At 47.1% G+C, this 18,739-nt stretch overlaps 1 protein-coding gene across 1 annotated transcript in view; it reads left to right on the top strand.

The window, feature by feature from the left end:
- LOC126428294 (synaptic vesicle glycoprotein 2A-like) overlaps positions 1 to 18,739 on the top strand; it is a 195,613-nt gene that overhangs the window by 135,941 nt on the left and 40,933 nt on the right. The gene's annotated exons all lie outside the window — the stretch shown is intronic.

Below are 18,739 nucleotides of genomic sequence, written 5' to 3' on the forward strand. Positions count from 1 at the left end.
CATGTTCGTAACCTTTGGTGTTTGGATAAAAATATGGCATCTCAGTCTCCGATCGCTATTTTTATTTTCAATGATGGGTGAAAAAATGGCTCTGAGCACTATGGGACTTAACTTCTGAGGTTATCAGTCCCCTAGAACTTAGAACTACTTAAACCTAATTAAGGACATCGCACACATCCATTCCCGAGGCAGGATTCGAACCTGCGACCATAGCGGTCGCACGGTTCAAGAACTGTAGCGCCTAGAACCGCTCGGCCACTCCGGCCGGCCAGTGATGAGTGAGTTATGACAGCAGACCAATGGTTCTGTACTGACAGGTTACTCTGTAACTGCAATGTATGATCTGAAGGTGGGCAGCTAGCCTGAAACCGGTCATTGAAAATAAAAATAGCGATCGAAGACTGAAATGCCATATTTTTATTCAAAGAACATTCGCGGCCATCCCAATAAGACAATCATGTCTAGATTTGAAAAATTTGGTGTTTGAGTTCTCATGAACTGATTGACGGGATGCAAGTCGTTGTGTCGGTCGGTCCGTGGCTGTCCCCTGGTTGGATTCCGGCGGATCAAGTGCCAGGACATGCTGCGGGACATCACCATCCGGTGGAAGATAGAGACTGCAGATAGCCTGTGACGTTCACACCCGGGACAGACTCGCTGTGAAGAGAGTGAAGGACATAGATGCAGACGCCACCAGATACCCTTTCATAAGCTGCCCGGTTCTTATAATAACCCCGATAGCCACGGAGGGCGGGGGTTCGCATCGCTGGAAACCAAGTTTCCTGAAGAGCAATCCAGAAGAAAGGGTGAAGGCTGATAAGTTGGCGGATCTCAGCTAGAAGGTGGAAGAAACCGCCGCACTTCCACTGGAGGGTGACATTGTCCATGGCTGAGAAAGGCGTGAAGAGATGGGGGAGGCAGATTACGCCGCTGGGTCACTTGCTGCCACCGGTTCAGTACCTGCACAAGTGACATCCATTGCGTCCGAGAGTCCGGTGAGATCCAGGTCTTCAGCAGACGCCAGAATATCGACCTCATCCTCAGACACTGAGCTTGTAGGAAGCGGTGGGACGGGTGCCACTGCAATGTCGGGATTCTTGGGAACCTTTTTCTTCTGCTGCTTTTCGTGTTGTGCCTTCGGTGGTTCAAGCTGGGAGGGCCTCACTGGATCAGTCTCAGGGATGGACCGTGAGGTCTTACGACCAGCGACCGGTGGTTGTTTCAGCCACTTGCGGGTGTCTGCTTTGGCGCTGGTAGGAAATTGCGAAGGGACCCCCTCCTGGCGAGAGGAGCTGAAGAAGCCTTATGCTTCTCGGACTGGGAAGTGGGAACTGATGTCCCCGATGGTTGGGGGGGGGGGGGGGGTTGCTCCTGAAGTAGATGGAGCAGGAGCAACAGGGAGTGAAGTGCCCCCACAATCAAGGGGGCAGGTGGAATTTGACAGATCATAGAGCGAACCGCACGTGATGACATGGGAGATGATATAACCGTTGTTGCAGCAGCGGCATAGGTTGACGTCATTGGCACTGGATGTAGCCTCTCATATTTCTGCTTAGCCTCAGTGTAGGTCAGGCGGTCCAGGGTCTTATATTCCATTATCTTCCATTCTTTCTGGAATATCCTACAGTCTAGCGAGCAGGGGGAATGATTTTCTCCAGTTAACACAGACGGGAGGCAGGGCACATGGAGTATTGGGATGCGAAGGACGTCCACAATCTCCTCACGTGATGCCGGAAGTACATCGGGATGACATATGCCCAAACTTCCAGCATTTAAAACACCACATCAGAGGAGGGATATATGACTTCACATCACAGTGGTAAGACATCATCCACAAAGGCCAAGATGAAGGCACCGGTGGCTACCTGTTTATCCCTCCGACCCTGATGGACGCGCCGGACGTAGTGAACACGTCATCGTTCTAGGCTGGCGCGTAGTTCATCGTCGGACTGCAGAAGGAGATCCCTGTGGAAGATAATACCCTGGACCATGTTTAGACTCTTATGGGGCGTGATGCTAACTGAAACATTCCCCAACTTGTCACAAGCGGACAATCTCCATGACTGGGCAGAGGATGCTGTTTTGATGAGAACTGTACCGGAGCGCATTTTGGACAAGCCCTCCACCTCCCAGAACGTGTCCTCTATATGCTCCATAAAATACTGAGGTTTTGTCGACATAAATGATTCACCATCTACTTGTGTACAGACGAGGTACCAGGATGAATAATCTCCACTGCCTTCTTTAGCCATATGTTCCTCCAATGCAGTGGCCAGGGTGGGAAACGATCTTCGATCGTATTTCTTGCCGTTGAGGTTAGACCGCGATTGCTTAGAGACTGCTGGTGGGGGCCCACCAGCGAGAGATGATGTACCACGCTTCATTGCGGGTCATCCACCCTGATGGCACCCACTCCGTGCAGGGGCTCTCCCCACAGGCGCCACCCAGCCGCAGCAAAGACCACCTGGCAGGATGGCTTTTGCTGGGAATCTCGATGCCCCAGAGGGATAGGCATCTACTCCTCGGCATACGTGGGGAGGTAGCAGCTCAGGCATCAGCAGTGCGATCCCTGTGTAGTCAGGGGGCTACCACCAAGAGGGTACATGACGACCCCACCACAACGGACTGACTGCCGTGCTGGATGTCGGGTGTCGAATATCCATATATATCACGAGGGCACAGATGTGCCCGGAAGCTCGGTGGGAGTCAAACTCCATGACAACAACGAATGTGCCAGATCTTAGCGCAAGATGGATATATAATGCATCCTGTAAGGCGTCCTTCCCCAAATGGTACGCACTAACAGAAAATTTTGAAATGTAGTGGTCAAATCCCTCAGGAGACCATTACATATAGGCCGAAACGTTTGAGACTCCTTTTAGTCGCCTCTTACGACAGGCAGGAATACCGTGGGCCTATTCTTACCGCCAAATGCGCAGGGGGGTGCGGAGGAGAAAGAACGTGTCTGGAGAGACCCAAGACAAAAACATCGACCGCTGCAAGGAGTCGTCTGTGTCTTGGAAAGCCGTGAAATGTTGTTTCAGCCGATGTAAGTAGGTTTCCCAGTCCTCTTTAGCGTCATTAAAGGGTGGAAACGACGGCGGACGCGGGAAAGCATCGGACACCCGAGGACCCTGAAGCTGGTGAGGTAACGCATCCCAGCCATCGACTTTGTCCGTTAGCAACTGCACCCGATAGCTGAGTGGTCAGCGCGACAAACTGTCAATCATAAGGGCCCGGGTTCGATTCCCGGTTGGGTCGGAGATTTTCTCCGCTCAGGGACTGGGTGTTGCGATGTCCTAATCGTCATCTTTTCATCCCCATTGACGCGCAAGTCGCCGAAGTGGCGTCAAATCGAAAGACTTGCACCAGGCGAGCGGTCCACCCGACGGGAGGCCCTCGTCACACGCTTATCTATATAGCAACTGCAGCGACTTTTGTAAAGATGTCTAACTGGAGCTGCTGATGCTGCATGAGCTGCTGCTGTTGCTCCAGCAGACAAACCAACTTCGCCTCCATACCAACAACGACCGCCGTAAACCTCGTCGCCAAAATGTTGCAACGGAAACCGGAACGGTCGCGGCGTAGTAGTGACAGAAACGTGGCCGTACCCGCGGAGCGGCCCGCGAACAACAACACAACGGGAGAGGACGGACACGACCAACGGAGGACCTTACGACACAACAAGAACAGACAACAGAGTAACGAACCAAATAAGGCAACTACGTCCACTGGAATAGAAACACGAAAGTCAATACGCAGTCTGAGGCGATATGTCCTGAGACGCACGCGATGTTAGACTGCTGCCTGAGCTTTTTTTTTCCTTTATTGATTTTCAATTCCCCCCGAAGGGGGGGGGGGCGGGCTGGCAGCAGCTTAGTACGCTGCTCTACAGCCTACAGAGTTTTATTTTAAAGAACGGAAGAGAAAAGAAACAAGAAAAACAGGCGATAAAACGGAGACGTCAAGTGAAAAATGGCGGAAAAATGCGGAAAGTTAAAACAGAAAGCAAAAGGGGTTGGCAACGTTAATAAAAGACACAGGAATCAGACAAGTAACATAGTACACACACAATTATGAAAACACGGCGACAGTCTGGTTTCTGTTCACAAGAGATAAAAGGCACACCCAGCGACAGTATCATGGCCGTTCGCAACACTTCCCAAAAATCACAATCACTGTAAAACACGCACTGTAGAACACTCACTGTAGAACACTGCACGAAAGTGGCGGCAAAAAGATGACACTCCCGAGCCAAAGGCAGATGGGGGAGGGGGATCTGGAGGAGGGGGAAGAACAAGGAGGCGAGGAAGGAAAAAAACGAAAAAAGAGGGGGGGAACCAAGGAGGGACTAATAAAGGGGGAGAAGGGCAGACACGAGAGGGAATGAGGCAGAAGAGGGAAATGTAAAAGGACTCGGGGGAGAGAAGGGGGCAAAGAGAGGGGAGGTGGGGAAGAAAGAGGATGGAAGGGGGGCAGAGGGAGCCCAGGAAAAGGACAGAGGGGGAGTGAGGATCAGAGTTGATAGGAGGGATAAATGGAGGGAGAGAGGGCATCATCCGGGAGGGGGAGTTGATGGAAGCCACCTTGGGAAAGGAGATGAAGGGTGTAGAGATGGAGGGTAGGGGGGACACAACAGTGAAGGCAAGGCAGGGGGCAGGGCTGGGAGAGGAGAGGAGCAACCAGGGGGTTCAAGGCGGCGGGAGGTGTAGAGGATGCGGATATGTTTGAGGAATAGGAGCAGATGGGGGAAAGGAATGAGATCATAGAGGATCCGCGTGGGGGACAGGAGGCACATACAGAAGGCGAGGCGGAGTGCATGACGCTCAGGGATCTGGAGGGACTTATAGAATTTGGGGGGAGGAGGGACAGATATCCAGGCAGGACTGGCATAACAGAGGATGGGGCGGATTAAAGATTTGTAGGTGTTGAGGATGGTAGAGGGGTGCAATCCCCATGTCCGGCCAGAGAGGAGTTTGAGGAGTCAGAGGCAGTTGTGGGCTTTGGATTGTATGGAGCAGAGATGAGGGATCCAGGTGAGGTGACGGTCAATGGTGAGGCCAAGGTAGGTGAGGGTGGGGGTGAGGCGGACAGGACGGGCACAGACAGTAAGGGAGAAACCCAGGAGCCGGAAGGAGCGAGTGGTATGACCTACAATGATTGCATGGGTCTTTGAAGGATTGATTTTCAGGAGCCACTGGTTATACCATGCAGCAAAAAGGTCAAGGTGATTCTGGAGAAAGCGTTGGGACCGTTGGAGGGTAGGAGCAAGGGGGAGGAATGCGGTGTAATCAGCATATTGCAAGAGGTGCACTGGAGGGGGGAGGGGGTTGGGGCATATCTGCCATGTACAGGAGGTAGAGGAGAGGGGATAGGACAGAGCCCTGGGGCACACCTGCAGAGGGGTAGAAGGTGTGGGAATTGGCATTATGGATGGTAACATAGGAGGGGCGGTGGGAGAGGAAGGAGGCCATCAGACGGATGTAGTTGATAGGAAGGGGGTAGGTTTGGAGTTTAAACAGGAGACCATGATGCCAGACAAGGTCGTAGGCCTTTTCAAGGTCAAGGGAGACAAAAATGGCAGAGCGACGGGAGGGAGAGGAGATGAGTGAGGTGGAGGAGTTGGTCATCGGCAGAGAAGGAAGGTCGAAAGCCACGGTGGGTGTTGGGGAGGAGGTGGTCTTGGTGGAGGTGGTGATGGATGTGCCGGGAAAGGATGAATTCCAAGAGCTTGATGAACACTGATGTGAGACAGATAGGACAATAGGAAGAGGCATCAGATGGAGGCTTGTTGGGTTTGGAGAACATCAGGATACGGGAGGTTTTCCACAGGTCAGGATAGAAGCCAGTGGCAAGCATGACATTGTAGAGGGTGGCAAGGATTGAAAGGAAGGAGGGAGGGCAGTGTTTGAGGTGGCGGTAGGTAATGCGGTCGTGGCCGGGAGCAGTGTTGCGTTTAGTGCGGAGTGTGAGGGTGATGTCCTGTGTAGTGAGGGAGTGTTAAGTTCAGATGGTGGTGTGTGGCCCAAGTACTGGAAGCTAGGAGCAAGGGGAGGAACAGAGGTATTCGTACGGTCCATGACATCAGGTAAGAGGGAATAATCAAAGTGGGGATCATCTGGGATGGAAAAAACATCGGAGAGGTGAGAGGCAAAGTGGTTGGCCTTACTGAGGTTGTCAGGAAAGGGACGGTCATTAAGGAGGATAGGGTACTGGGGGGTGGGGCGGTTCCCAGTAAGGCGGTGGAAAGCAGGCTAATACTTGGAAGTGTTTATTGGGAGTGTGGTGTTGAGTTATGTACATGTCTGGTGCCAGGCACGGCGTTTCTTCGCAGTAAGCAGGTTGCGGATGTGTCACTGTGATTGCCAGTGGCGGGTAAGTGTGTCCCGGTCACGAGTGCGGAGAAAGGAGCGGTAGAGGTGGCGGGACTCTCGAAGGAGAAGGACGGCCTGTGGAGGCAGGGCGGGGCGGTGAGGGTGGATGACTTTGGTGGGGATATGGGTGGCGACGGCGTCAGACAAGGTCTGGTGCAGGAAGGCAGCAGCGCGAGAGATGTCAGCTGGGTGAGCGAGAGGCCGGCTCTCAAGTACTCTATCGAGGGCGCCGTTATTGGCCGCTGCAGCCACGTGTTCCACTGTAGCGCCCTCACTCTAAATGCGGGCCAGGAGGCGCGCGCCGCCACAGCTTAGGGCGCGATGGTGCAGAGACCTTTAGGGGTCTTCGACGTCCAAGACGTCTGGCGCGGATTCAAATTCCGCGGCGCGCGGTACCAGACTATGTGATGTCCATTGGGATTCGTTACATCACATACAAAGGAAATTACATATATATTTTATATATTTTTTATTTTTAATTTATCAGCATCCTTCTTTCTCTCTGGGATATTGTCTTTTTTTTATCACTTTTACTTACGTGCATAAGTAAATATGAAACGGGTTCTTAAAGGGCCTCAGTTATTCATGTACCAACTTTAGATTTTGAACATGATGACTAAAATATAGTTGCCGTTAACTGAATTGAATGTAATTTTGTTAATTTCTATTTATTGATTGCAAAGCAAGACTTGAGGGAATTTCGAATGTTGCTGTGGAGCTGCCAAGATAAAACTTACTGAACTCATAGAATCTGTATAATTTAAAAACATGAACTTTAACGTAAATTAATTATCTGTTGCAATTTTAAAAGGTTCGTACAACGAAATCTCTCGCATTTACATTTACTGTTAACACTTTGATAAATAAATTAATAGTTCGGCGCGTAATGGTCGCCCAGAGCCTGCATCGGAAGATGAGCTTCCCGCAGCGCAATTACAGAAAAAAATGCTTATTAAAAATTATTAGCCACTGCGAGCATTTGAGGTGACAACTATTACAAAGAAATTCATTTTGTAATAATAAGACAATTTATTTTAGCAGAAATACGAATAACTTACATAAAATATGTGTAGCTACTCAATGGCTGCCTTCCGTATAGCGAAACAAAACAGTGTGTGTACCACAAAATACGTCCTTCCTCCTCGGCCGTACAATCGCGTCTCTTTCGATCCCTTTTTATTTTCATAGACATTGAATAAAGATGCTAGTGCTGCATATCAGTTGTTTCAAGAACATTAGCTATATTTTTACACTAATTATATTCATAAAATACGTAAACTACGATTTACAACCGCTAAAAACGTCAATATTTATGTGACGTACCGTCACAACTAACAAAATCTTGCGCGGGTTCCGTCGGAGAAAATATACAACTTCCTCCTTATAAATCCGCGCGCGATCGGATGAACGACAGTATCCAGACGGAGCGTAAAGAAACTGCAGCCTATACTGCGACCATCATCTAGCTTTTCGAAGTCCGTCAGCGGGATTCCATCTCGATAAAGCAAAGACATACCGGTAGAATTTTCAGGCGCGACATTGAAAAACATAGAATATCCTGGAAGACAAAGCACATCAAATAATACCTCTTGTAAACAGACGATATCAGCTTGGGAATCGTAAATAAACTGGTGTAACACAGAAAGCCGTAATTGGGAACGTATCCTATTAACATTGACGGTTACAAATGTATACGCCTGCATCTGTTAACACATTTAAGGCCAATAAAACAACATTTAGGAAAAAGCACTATCACGTCCGTCTATCCCCAACGTCCGGAGGCGGGGAGTGTGTGTGTGTGTGTGTGTGTGTGTGTGTGTGTGTGTGTGTGTGTTGGGACTTATGGGCGCTCAACGTTGAGGTCATCAGCGCCCTGACACACATTAAAAGGAATGAAAGTGGACAGACCTAAAAAAAATGAAGCACACACACAAAGAAAGCAGGAAAAGAAGGTAAATGCTACATAAGAAAGTAAAACGTAAGGAAACGGAAAACGTAGCAACAAGAATGCCACAGGAAATCGTCATTGGCTGGCCACTTACATAAAATATGGGCGAGCTTGTCACACAGCGGAGGCGGGGAAAAGAAGGTATAATGCTAGTCCTCCCTACCTGGCGCCGAGGAATCCTCTCTTTCTTTTTACGATGCGCCGTGGCACGGACAGGTTGAAAATGCTGTTTCACACCACTCCGTGTGTTGTGTACATAGTTCCGCGTAGTCGGTGCGTACACAACTTTCCCACTAGAGCGCGCCCCGCTAAGCACAACAGCGCAGGCGCAGCACTCGTTTGTCTCCGCACTACGAGATGGCGCTGCCTTAGAGACGGACCAAATTCTGCTTCTGCCGATCCGCGTATTAATATGTAACGCAGACAATGAGATTGCTGCTTACGTAGAACCTTTTCTCCTCGCAGATCACACTTGCGCAGTGATGCAAGAATGCGCGAGGTATTAGAACTAGTGTGTACCAGTCCGCATTCGTCTGTACGTCCGTACGAGTTCGACATTTGTCTATACCCGTCTATAGTCAAGTTTCAGTCTGCACCTAATAAGATTACCATATTCCTGTACATAGCCATGAATATAAACGTATAGACACTTTTGTCAAGTATCTGAGATATATGTGAGAATAAGATTAACGTACCAAGACCAAAGGAACTTCAGATTGTCAATTGTAAATAGCATGCAGAACCAAGTTAGCTAATTTTAATGCTTGTTCTTATTTTAAAAAATGTGTGGGAAAATTAATCAAGTTCTGTTTAAAGTTGGTCACCGTCAATCTGCTACTCTAAGCGTGCAAGTGGCATTTCTATCGTCTGACCTAACGGCAGAAGATGAACACGCCATGATAAGACCACGAGACATATTGCTGACACTCGCCTACTTCGTTAGAGCGAAAAGTCAAATAATCTGATGGTGTGTGTACTGAAGGTCTTACAGTACGCACATCACAAAATGTTAGTCGGTCAGTCGTTCGGCCGGTCAAAAAGCCTACACATGACCAATTCGTCCGTTAGTCAGTCTGTCGCTTGCATTGTTGTGTAGAGCCCTTAACCTGCAATGTTCCTGAAGTCTTACAGTACGCACACCACACTGTGAAAACATACACTCTTGATGTGGAGGGGTTGGGGGCACGTCAAGCTCCGATTTGACAGAGGAGCCATCGTCATCGCACTTATCGGAAATCGGGCAACACAACTCAGAATGACCAACAGCAAGATCGGGTACAGAAGACACAGGTAATGCAGTACGGGTGTCGGGTGGCAACTCCTGAACATCAGGAAGAGAACCCGTAGAATCCTGTTGCTCGACCGTCTCAGCGTGGAGGAGGGGTGGTCCTGCACTGGAACACTGTAAAGGCTGGCCAGCAGGCGACGTCTCTGCGGGAACAACGGAACCCACGGGAACCGTCACGTCGACGGGTGAAGTGGGGGACGCAGATTGAACGCACATTTCAACATCAACAGAAGCAGCTACATCCTCTCTGGTAATACTGGAATCATAATTAACATCAGTAGACAACGCATTACCGCCAGAAGGTGCACCCTCTGTCAGAAGAAAGTGACTGGAGTCGAGCGTCCTCGAAATCTGTACCGCTCTCAGTCCGCCGGCGTTTGACGTGCGCTGCAGGAGCCGTCGTCCCCTCGCGGACAGAGGCCGCACTGGTACGCGTCGGTAACGGAGGAAATTCTCGAGGAGTAGGGGGTAATGTTACCCCTACGTCGCTTAAAGCTGGAGACTGACTGACAGCTGACTGCGAAGTTACTATGTCTGCTATCGTTAAAGGAAGACACTTTTGATAAGATGACGTCAGAACAGTAGTACGGCGCGTGCAGTCAGATCTGAAATGACCGCTTTCGTTAGAGAGAAAACAGTTCCTTCTTGCCCTGTATACGTGACATGCATCCGGTAACAAATGGCTCAAATGGCTCTGAACACTACGGGACTCAACTTCTGAGGTCATCAGTCCCCTAAAACTTAGAATTACTTAAACCTAACTAATCTATGGACATCACACACATCCATGCCCGAGGCAGGATTCGAACCTGCGACCGTAGCGGTCACGCGGTTCCAGACTGTAGCGCCTAGAACCGCTTGGCCACACCGGCCGGCGGTATCTACCTGATCAGGTGTAACACGGATAACATCAGCCAACCAATCGTGAATATCTAAGGAGCCAGACTCGACAGACACCATAGCGCGGGCAGAAAACACCTCCGCCAAGACGAAAACGAGAACAAACTCCGCTACGCAACTACGATGTGACTCCGGCCGATACACCAATAAGACTGAGGAGCTTCGACACAAGCTGCGCTGCGGCACAGGCGGAAGTTAACAACGACCTGCTCGCTCGACGCACAAGGCGACAGTGTGTTTGTGAATAGCAGAGTAATGACGTAGCTGTAGATGTAGGCGTGTACAGTGACGAGAAATTGGTCGGTCGGGAGGTGTTTAGGCTGACAAGAATTGGTTGGTCGGTCGGTCGGGAGGTGCATAGGCTGACAAGAAATTGATCCGTCGGTCGGTTGGTGGGCCGGCCGACCGATAAATTGGTGCGTCCGTAGAGGCTTAAGGGGCTCCGGAAAGGCTCAAAATCATGAAAAGTTCAATTTTTACTTTTTTGCGTTTTCTGAATCTGCAGACTATTACCTTTTAATAGATATATAATTTATTCAATTCCGAAGACTACAACTATTTTTAAATTTTTTTTTGAAATGTGTTCTACATGGGCGTGACCCACCGTGGCGCTGTTAAACTGCTGTCAAATGGTGTTATTATTAACGTCCGTGTGCATCAGGTACATTTTAGTGATGTGAGATAAAGTATGTGTTGTGGCTAACCTGTGATGGTTCAATATATATCGCTGGTGTGATTGTCGATTGTTTCATGTTTATTTACTCTGTCGTTATCTCGAAAATATTCGTAATTAATTCTGTTTCTTGAGTCTCTGTTTTGTTGAAGTATAATAATGAGTAAAAGTAAAGTTATTAGAAATCCTCTGAAGGCTTTTAAGAAAAGGAGAAATGTTGGAAAGCCAAAGGTATGTGTTATTACTGTAAACAATAAAGACGATAACCAAGTGAGTGAACCTAACCTCTCAAGTACACCTGCCCATAGCAGTCAAAGTGGGAAAGAAAATACTTCACAGAAGAAGCTTGGTTCAATGAGTGAAAACTATGATTGTTTTATGGGCGAATCGGATGTGAATGAAATATTTGATATGTCGGTTCTCAAAGGAATTTTTTCAAACTGTGTAAGATGTATTCATTGTAGCGAAGTTGGTCTGGAACTCTCCATAATAAAGCACGTAGGACTTGCTAATGAAATACAACTGAAATGTGATAAGTGTTCATACACGACCACCTTTTGGAACAGTGTTGCAGTAACTGCAACTGAAGAAAATGGTAGCAAAATCTACGAACACAACAACGAGCGATGCTTGCTTTAGACAAGGAACGCCTTCGGGCTACAGACAGGGCTGTAAAGAGTCTAGAAATACAAGCAAGAGTAAACAGGAGGAGGAACAAGAGAAAGCTGGAGGAGGAGTTTGCAGAGGATGAAGATAATCCATCCTATGGACCTGGAATGCACTAAAAAGTTAATCCAACCTTTGTCGCTCGATTCCCAAAACTTTTATTTTCTCATACTAATTACATGTTTTCTAAGGATCTTCCAAACATATTTGTTTCAAACTTTCAGTAAATGTTACACAGTACCTTCTGCATAATTTAACACAGCCTTTTTCCAAAAAACTGTATATTTTTGAATATATAAATAAAAAATTGCAAAAAAATGTTGTGAATTTTCATTACAATTGAAAGAAAATCGTCTTTAATAACTGAACTAAAATTTTGTAAAATTCCTGTGTTAAGTTGTAGCTCATATTCCAATAAATAATCTGTAAAAAGTTCAACTTCCTACCTCAAATACTTTGTGAGGAAAGATGTAATTTATAAGCGTTATTTTAACATTGCAAGTATAGGGCGTTCCGGAGCCCCTTAAACTGACTAGGAAAACACACACACACACACACACACACACACACAAGCGCGCTCTCCCTCTCTAAACCCGCTGCGAAACCACGCAGGCGTCAGCATGCCGGGCACTACCACACGAAACAGTTACAACAGCTCGCAGAATATAGCAAGTCTAACCGACGCTCGATCAATCCGTCGCTTAGTTACCAAGCACGCAAAGCGCTGAGGATGAGATTTGATGTTTTACCGGATTCCTGATATTCATGGTATACTCGCGAAATGGTCGTACAGGAAAATCCCCTCTTCTTCGCTACCTCTGACAAGGGAACCTCCCCATCGCACCCCCCTCAGATTTAGTTATAAGTTGGCACAGTGGATAGGCCTTGAAAAAGTGAACACAGATCAATCGAGAAAACAGGAAGAAGTTGTGTGGAACTATGAAAGAAATTAGTAAAATATACAAACTGAGTAGTCCATGCGCAACATAGGCAACATCAAGGACACTCGGACTCAAGGAGCGCCGTGGTCTCGTGGTTAGCGTGCGTAGCTGCGGAATGAGAGGCCATTGGTTCAAATCTTACCCCCGACTGAAAATTTTACTTTCTTTATTTTCTCAAAGCTATGATCTGTCCGTTCGTTCATTGAAGTCTCTGTTCACTGCAGTAAGTTTAGTGTCGGTGTTTTGCGACCGCACCGCAAAACCGTGCGATTAGTAGACGAAAGGACGTGCCTCTCCAATGGGAATCGAAAACATTTGATCGCAAGGTCATAGGTCTACCGATTCCTCCACAGGAAAACACGTCTGATATATTCTATACGACAGTGGTGACGGCATGTGCGGCACATGACAGGAATATGTTGTCGACCCACCTAACTTGTACATGGGTAAAAAGATTCTTCTACCTTGCCCGATTTAGATTTTCTTGTGGATGTGATAATCACTCGCAAAAAAGTGATGAAAACATAAGAGTTTGTCACATAAACTGAAAATAAAAAATTAAACTCTTCACTCGAGGGAAGACTTGAACCTAGGACCTTTCGTGCCGTAGCTGCTCTCGCTAACCACAGGACCACGGCGCTCCTAGACTCCCATTTTCCTTGATGTTGCCTATCTTCGCATGGACTACTCAGTTTGTATATTTTACTTTTAATTTTTTTCATAGTTCCACACAACTTCTTCCTGTTTTCTCGATTGACCTGTGTTCAGTTTTTCAAGGCCTATCCACTGTGCCAACTTATAACTAAATCTGAGGGGGGTGCGATGGGGAGGTTCCCTTGTGAGATGCTGTGTCCCATCGCTGGTGCGCCGACTTTAACACCACGTTCAAACTCACTTAACCAGCCACTGTAGCAGCAGCAACCGATCTAACAACAGCGCCAGACACTTGTTGTCTTACATAGGAGTTGCTGACAGCAGCGCCGTGTTCCGCCTGCTTACATATGTCTATTTGAATACACATACCTATACCTTTTTTTGGCGCTTTAGTGTATGTGCACAGATATTTGTGAAATATGGTAAATATACAGGGTCCCCATAAATTATCTTTGCAACTTAAGACTTTAATACGTTTAAAACTATATTAGATTTTAAAAAAATCGTTTTCAACATGTGCTAAGATAACTCATAAACTTTTGTTTCCTCATTCATACACTTCAGTGTGGGCGCCGTAAGTGCCACGGATATGTAGCGGGCGTTCCGTTTCTCTTCACGTGCGATTCAAGACCTCCAAGGTTACATGATCAAATACATTGCGAATTCGTGCCTTCAAAACCTGGAAGTCTCTAAACCTCTGTTCGGTAGGCCAGATATTTTACAAAATCCCACAGGAAGAAGTGTAGTGGTGTGAGGTCAGCGGATCGTGGCCGTCATGGAACTGGACCACTTCGTCCACTCCACCTGTCCGGAAACTTTTCATCTAGAAACTTATGGACATTTAGCGACCAGTGGGATGGTGTTCCGTCCTGCTGGAATACCACACAAGCTTGCAGGTGTTCCAGTTGTGGCACAGAAAACTCCTGTAACAAATCCATGTAAACACCTCCGTGCATGGCATACTCGATGAAAAAGAATGGACCAATTGTGTATCAGTCCGCACTAAACATTGATTCTGGGACTGTCTCTTTCCATTTCAAGCGTAACATGAGGAAGCTGTGAACGCCATATACTAACGTTATGACGATTCTTTTTGCCTCATACATGAAACGTTGCTTCATCGGAAAAATAAATTTCCGTCAGTCTTCTCTAGCACACCCACGGCAAACTGCTAGTGCTCAGGTTTGTCCGTAGGATTTACTGTCCCAGCCAGCCAAACCTTGTAAAGATACAGCCACAGCCTGTTACTCAAGACGTTGAGACACTGTCTCATTTTCAACTGTCTGGTCACCGTACACACCGATTTTGCCGGACTCGTTGTAAACGTCTGCCATACATCGTTCACGTTGGTGTCTGAAACACCATTAAAACGCTACCTATTTCCATGAATAACACATCCCGAGCCGGAATAATTGGTAGGTACTGTGGCTGTATTCCGTACCATGTTCGAAAGTTTCGTTGCGCTTGTGTATCAGACGTCACACGCTGACCTTTCTCCTATGGCTGCCACATTTTATGTGTTTTTCAAGTTAAGTTTTGCAATAAGATTGCGTCACATGGAAGGGAAAAAAACTTTATGAGTTATCTTATCACATGATGGAAACCATGTCTTCAGTTCTAGTTTAGTTTTAATGTTTTTAAAATACCAAGATATCAATATAATTTACGGACACCCTGGATGTGAAATATGTGTGACATGTCTGTACGTGGATGAGCCATGGTAAAGACCTCCTCCTAAACCTCTGAATCGATTCAATCAAATATGGAACTCACTATAAGGAAACTAATACGGTGGTGGTAAGAACCACCAACTTCCTGCTCAGATGGGGTTGATGGATAGGGAAAGATGGTGGAAGAGAATATGGAGAAAGAGCGAGGGGTTAGGAGGAGATGGAAATACGAGGCGTGTTTTTTAAGTAAGTACTGTTTTGAAATTAAAAAAAGACGTGCTAAGATATCTCAGTAATTTTATTTTTACCTTAATCTACGCACTGACGCCATTACAGTCTGGTTCTTCCTTGTTTACATTGTGTACTGAGTGTTTAAGGTGCCTCCGATAATAGTGAGACCCGCCGACTGTGAAGTACGGGCTGTTATAAGATTTCTTAGTGCTAAAGGCCTAAAAGCTATCGATATTCATCGTGAGATCTGCGCAGTTTACGGAGAAAACATTATGAGTGACGGAATGGTAAGAAAGTGGGTGAGAGCATTTAAAGATGGCCGCTCAAATGTGCACGATGAACAACGGTCGTTAATGAAAGTTTGGTGCAGGAAGTGGACAATAAGGTGACACAAAACAGGCGCTTTACGATTTCCCCCTTGCGGGATGACTTTCCTAATGTTTCTCGTTGTGTTTTGTATGGCATTCTGACCGATCACTTGAATTAACGTAAATTGTGCGCACGCTGGGTACCGAAAATGTTGACGGATGTGCACAAAACCAAACGTTTAGACAGTGCACTGACTTTCCTTGAGCGGTGCCACAACGACGGTGATGATTTCTTAAGCCAAATTACAACGGACGATGAAACATGGGTGGCCTACGTCACACCAGAATCAAAGTAACTGTCCACGGAAGTTGATCAAGGGCATCATTTTCCTGCAAGACAATGCCCGTCCGCATGTGGCGAATCAGACCAAAGATCTCGTCACATCTTTTCGATGGGAAACTCTAGATCATCCTCCATACAACCCCGATCTTGCGCCCAGTGACTACCGTCTGTTCTTGCACTAGAAGAAACACCTGGGCGGTCAGCGTCTTCAAGGCGATGACAAAACAGTGGTGATGCAGTGGTTAACAAGTCAGGCGGCAGACTTCTGTGAGGAGGGTATTCAAAAACTGGTACAACGTTATGACAAGTCCCTCAATATTGACGGAAATTATGTACAAAGGTACACTGCTGGCCAATAAAATTGCAACACCAAGAAGAAATGGAGATGATAAACGGGTATTCATTGGACAAATATATTATACTAGAACTGACATGTGATTACATTTTCACGCAATTTCGGTGCATAGATCCTGAGAAATCAGTACCTAGAACAACCACCTATGGCCGTAATAACGGCCTTGATACGCCTGGGCATTGAGTCAAACAGAGCTTGAATGGCGTGTACAGGTACAACTGTCCATGCAGCTTCAACACGATACCACAGTTCATCAAGAGTAGTGACTGGCGTATTGTGACGAGCCAGTTGCTCGGCCACCATTCACCAGACGTCTTCAATTGGTGAGAGATGTGGAGACTGTGCTGGCCAGGGCAGCAGACGAACGTTTTCTGTATTCAGAAAGGCCCGTACAGGACCTGCAACATGCGGTCGTGCATTATCCTGCTGAACGTGTAACCGATGGAACCCCATACCGTCACGCCAAGTGTGCGTCAGTATGCCAATGACTAACACATGCTTCCAATGTGCGTTCACCGCGATGTCGCCAAACACGGATGCGACCATCATGATGCTGTAAAATGTAACCTGGATTCATCCGAAAAAACAACGTTTTGCTATTCGTGCACCCAGGTTCGTCGTTGAGTACACCATCGCAGGTATGGTCTCCGAGCTGATAGTCCGTGCTGCTGCAAACGTCGTCGAACTGTTCGTGCAGACGGTTGTTGTCTTGCAAACGTCCCCATCTGTTGACTCAGGGATCGAGACGTGGCTGCACGATCCGTTACAGCCATGCGGATAAGATGCCTGTCATCTCGACTGCTAGTGATACGAGGCCGTTGGGATCCAGCACGGCGTTCCGTATTACCCTCCTGAACCCACCGATTCCATATTCTGCTAACAGTCATTGGATCTCGACCAACGTGAGCAGCAATGTCGCGATACGATAAACCGCAATCGCGATAGGCTACAATCCGATCTTTATCAAAGTCGGAAACGTGATGGTACGCATTTCTTCTCCTTACACGAGGCATCACAACAACGTTTCACCAGGCAACGGTGGTCAACTGCTGTTTGTGTATGAGAAATGGGTTGTAAACTCTCCTCATGTCAGTACGTTGTAGATGTCAACCGGCGCCAACCTTGTGTGAATGCTCTGAAATGCTAATCATTTGCATATCACAGCATCTTCTTCCTGTCGGTTAAATTTCGCGTCTGTAGCACTTCATCTTCATGGTGTAGCTATTTTAATGGCCAGTACTATAGATTAAGATACAGGTTTTCATGTAAAAATTAAATTTTTGAGATACCTTAGCACGTCTTTTTTTCATTTCAAAACGATGTCTCTTATACAAGGGGAGGAGAGGATGGAAAGAGGCAGAGGGAGGAGGAAAGTAACACAGGGAGGAGCAGGAGATCGACAGATGACAGGATATGGACAGAGAAAAGGAGAAGGCGGAGATGGATAGAGAGAGGGTGAGGTGGAGGAGGCGATGGATAGAGAGATACAATCCTGTTGATTATCTCCTGTCAGATAGTAAAAATAATCAAAATGTTTCACCACACCCACAATGAAGTGGCGTGAAACTCCACACTGTATGTTCTTCTTCTTTTGCTTGTGGCCATGGCACACATTGACACAGGTTTGGCGTAGTTACAAACGGATTTGGCATGGTTAATTTAAGGCGTTGCCAGATGCCCTTCCTGTCACCACCCTGCGTATTACAGACGAAAGTTCGAATGGTAAGGAAGGTGATTAAATGATGAGGATAACCCAAAACCCAGTCCCCGGGTAGAGAAAAATTCCCAACCTGGCTTGGAATCGAACCCAGGACCCCATCAGCCAGAGGTAGCAATGCTAGCCACTAGACCACGACCTGCGGACAAACTCCACAATATATGTTGGCTTTCAATTTACCAGGTGCTCAAAAAGTCAGTATAAATTTGAAAACTTAATAAACCACAGAATAATGTAGATAGAGAGTTAAAAATTGACACACATGCTTGGAATGACATGGGGTTTCATTAGAACAAAAAAAAAAAAAAACAAAGTTCACAAAATGTCCGACAGATGGCCCTGGACAGCAAAACGTCAGTAACTGCTACCGTGACGGGTGAGAGATACGCCGATATGTTACAGAATCGCATCATCCCCAGCCTGGCTGATAAACACCTGCTGGAACGTATGATGTTTATGCAGGATGACGTTCCACCCCATAATGCTAGACACGTGAAAGATCTCTTGCGCGCGTCGCTTGGTGATGATAATGTGCTCAGTCGCCACTTTCGTCATGCTTGGCCTCCCAGGTCCCCAGACCTCAGTCTGTGCGATTATTGGCTTCGGGGTTACCTGAAGTCGCAATTGTATCGTGATCGACCGACATCTCTAGGGATGCCGAAAGACAACAT

This window comes from Schistocerca serialis, chromosome 12 (assembly GCF_023864345.2).
Source record: "Schistocerca serialis cubense isolate TAMUIC-IGC-003099 chromosome 12, iqSchSeri2.2, whole genome shotgun sequence".
Taxonomy (NCBI): domain Eukaryota; kingdom Metazoa; phylum Arthropoda; class Insecta; order Orthoptera; family Acrididae; genus Schistocerca; species Schistocerca serialis.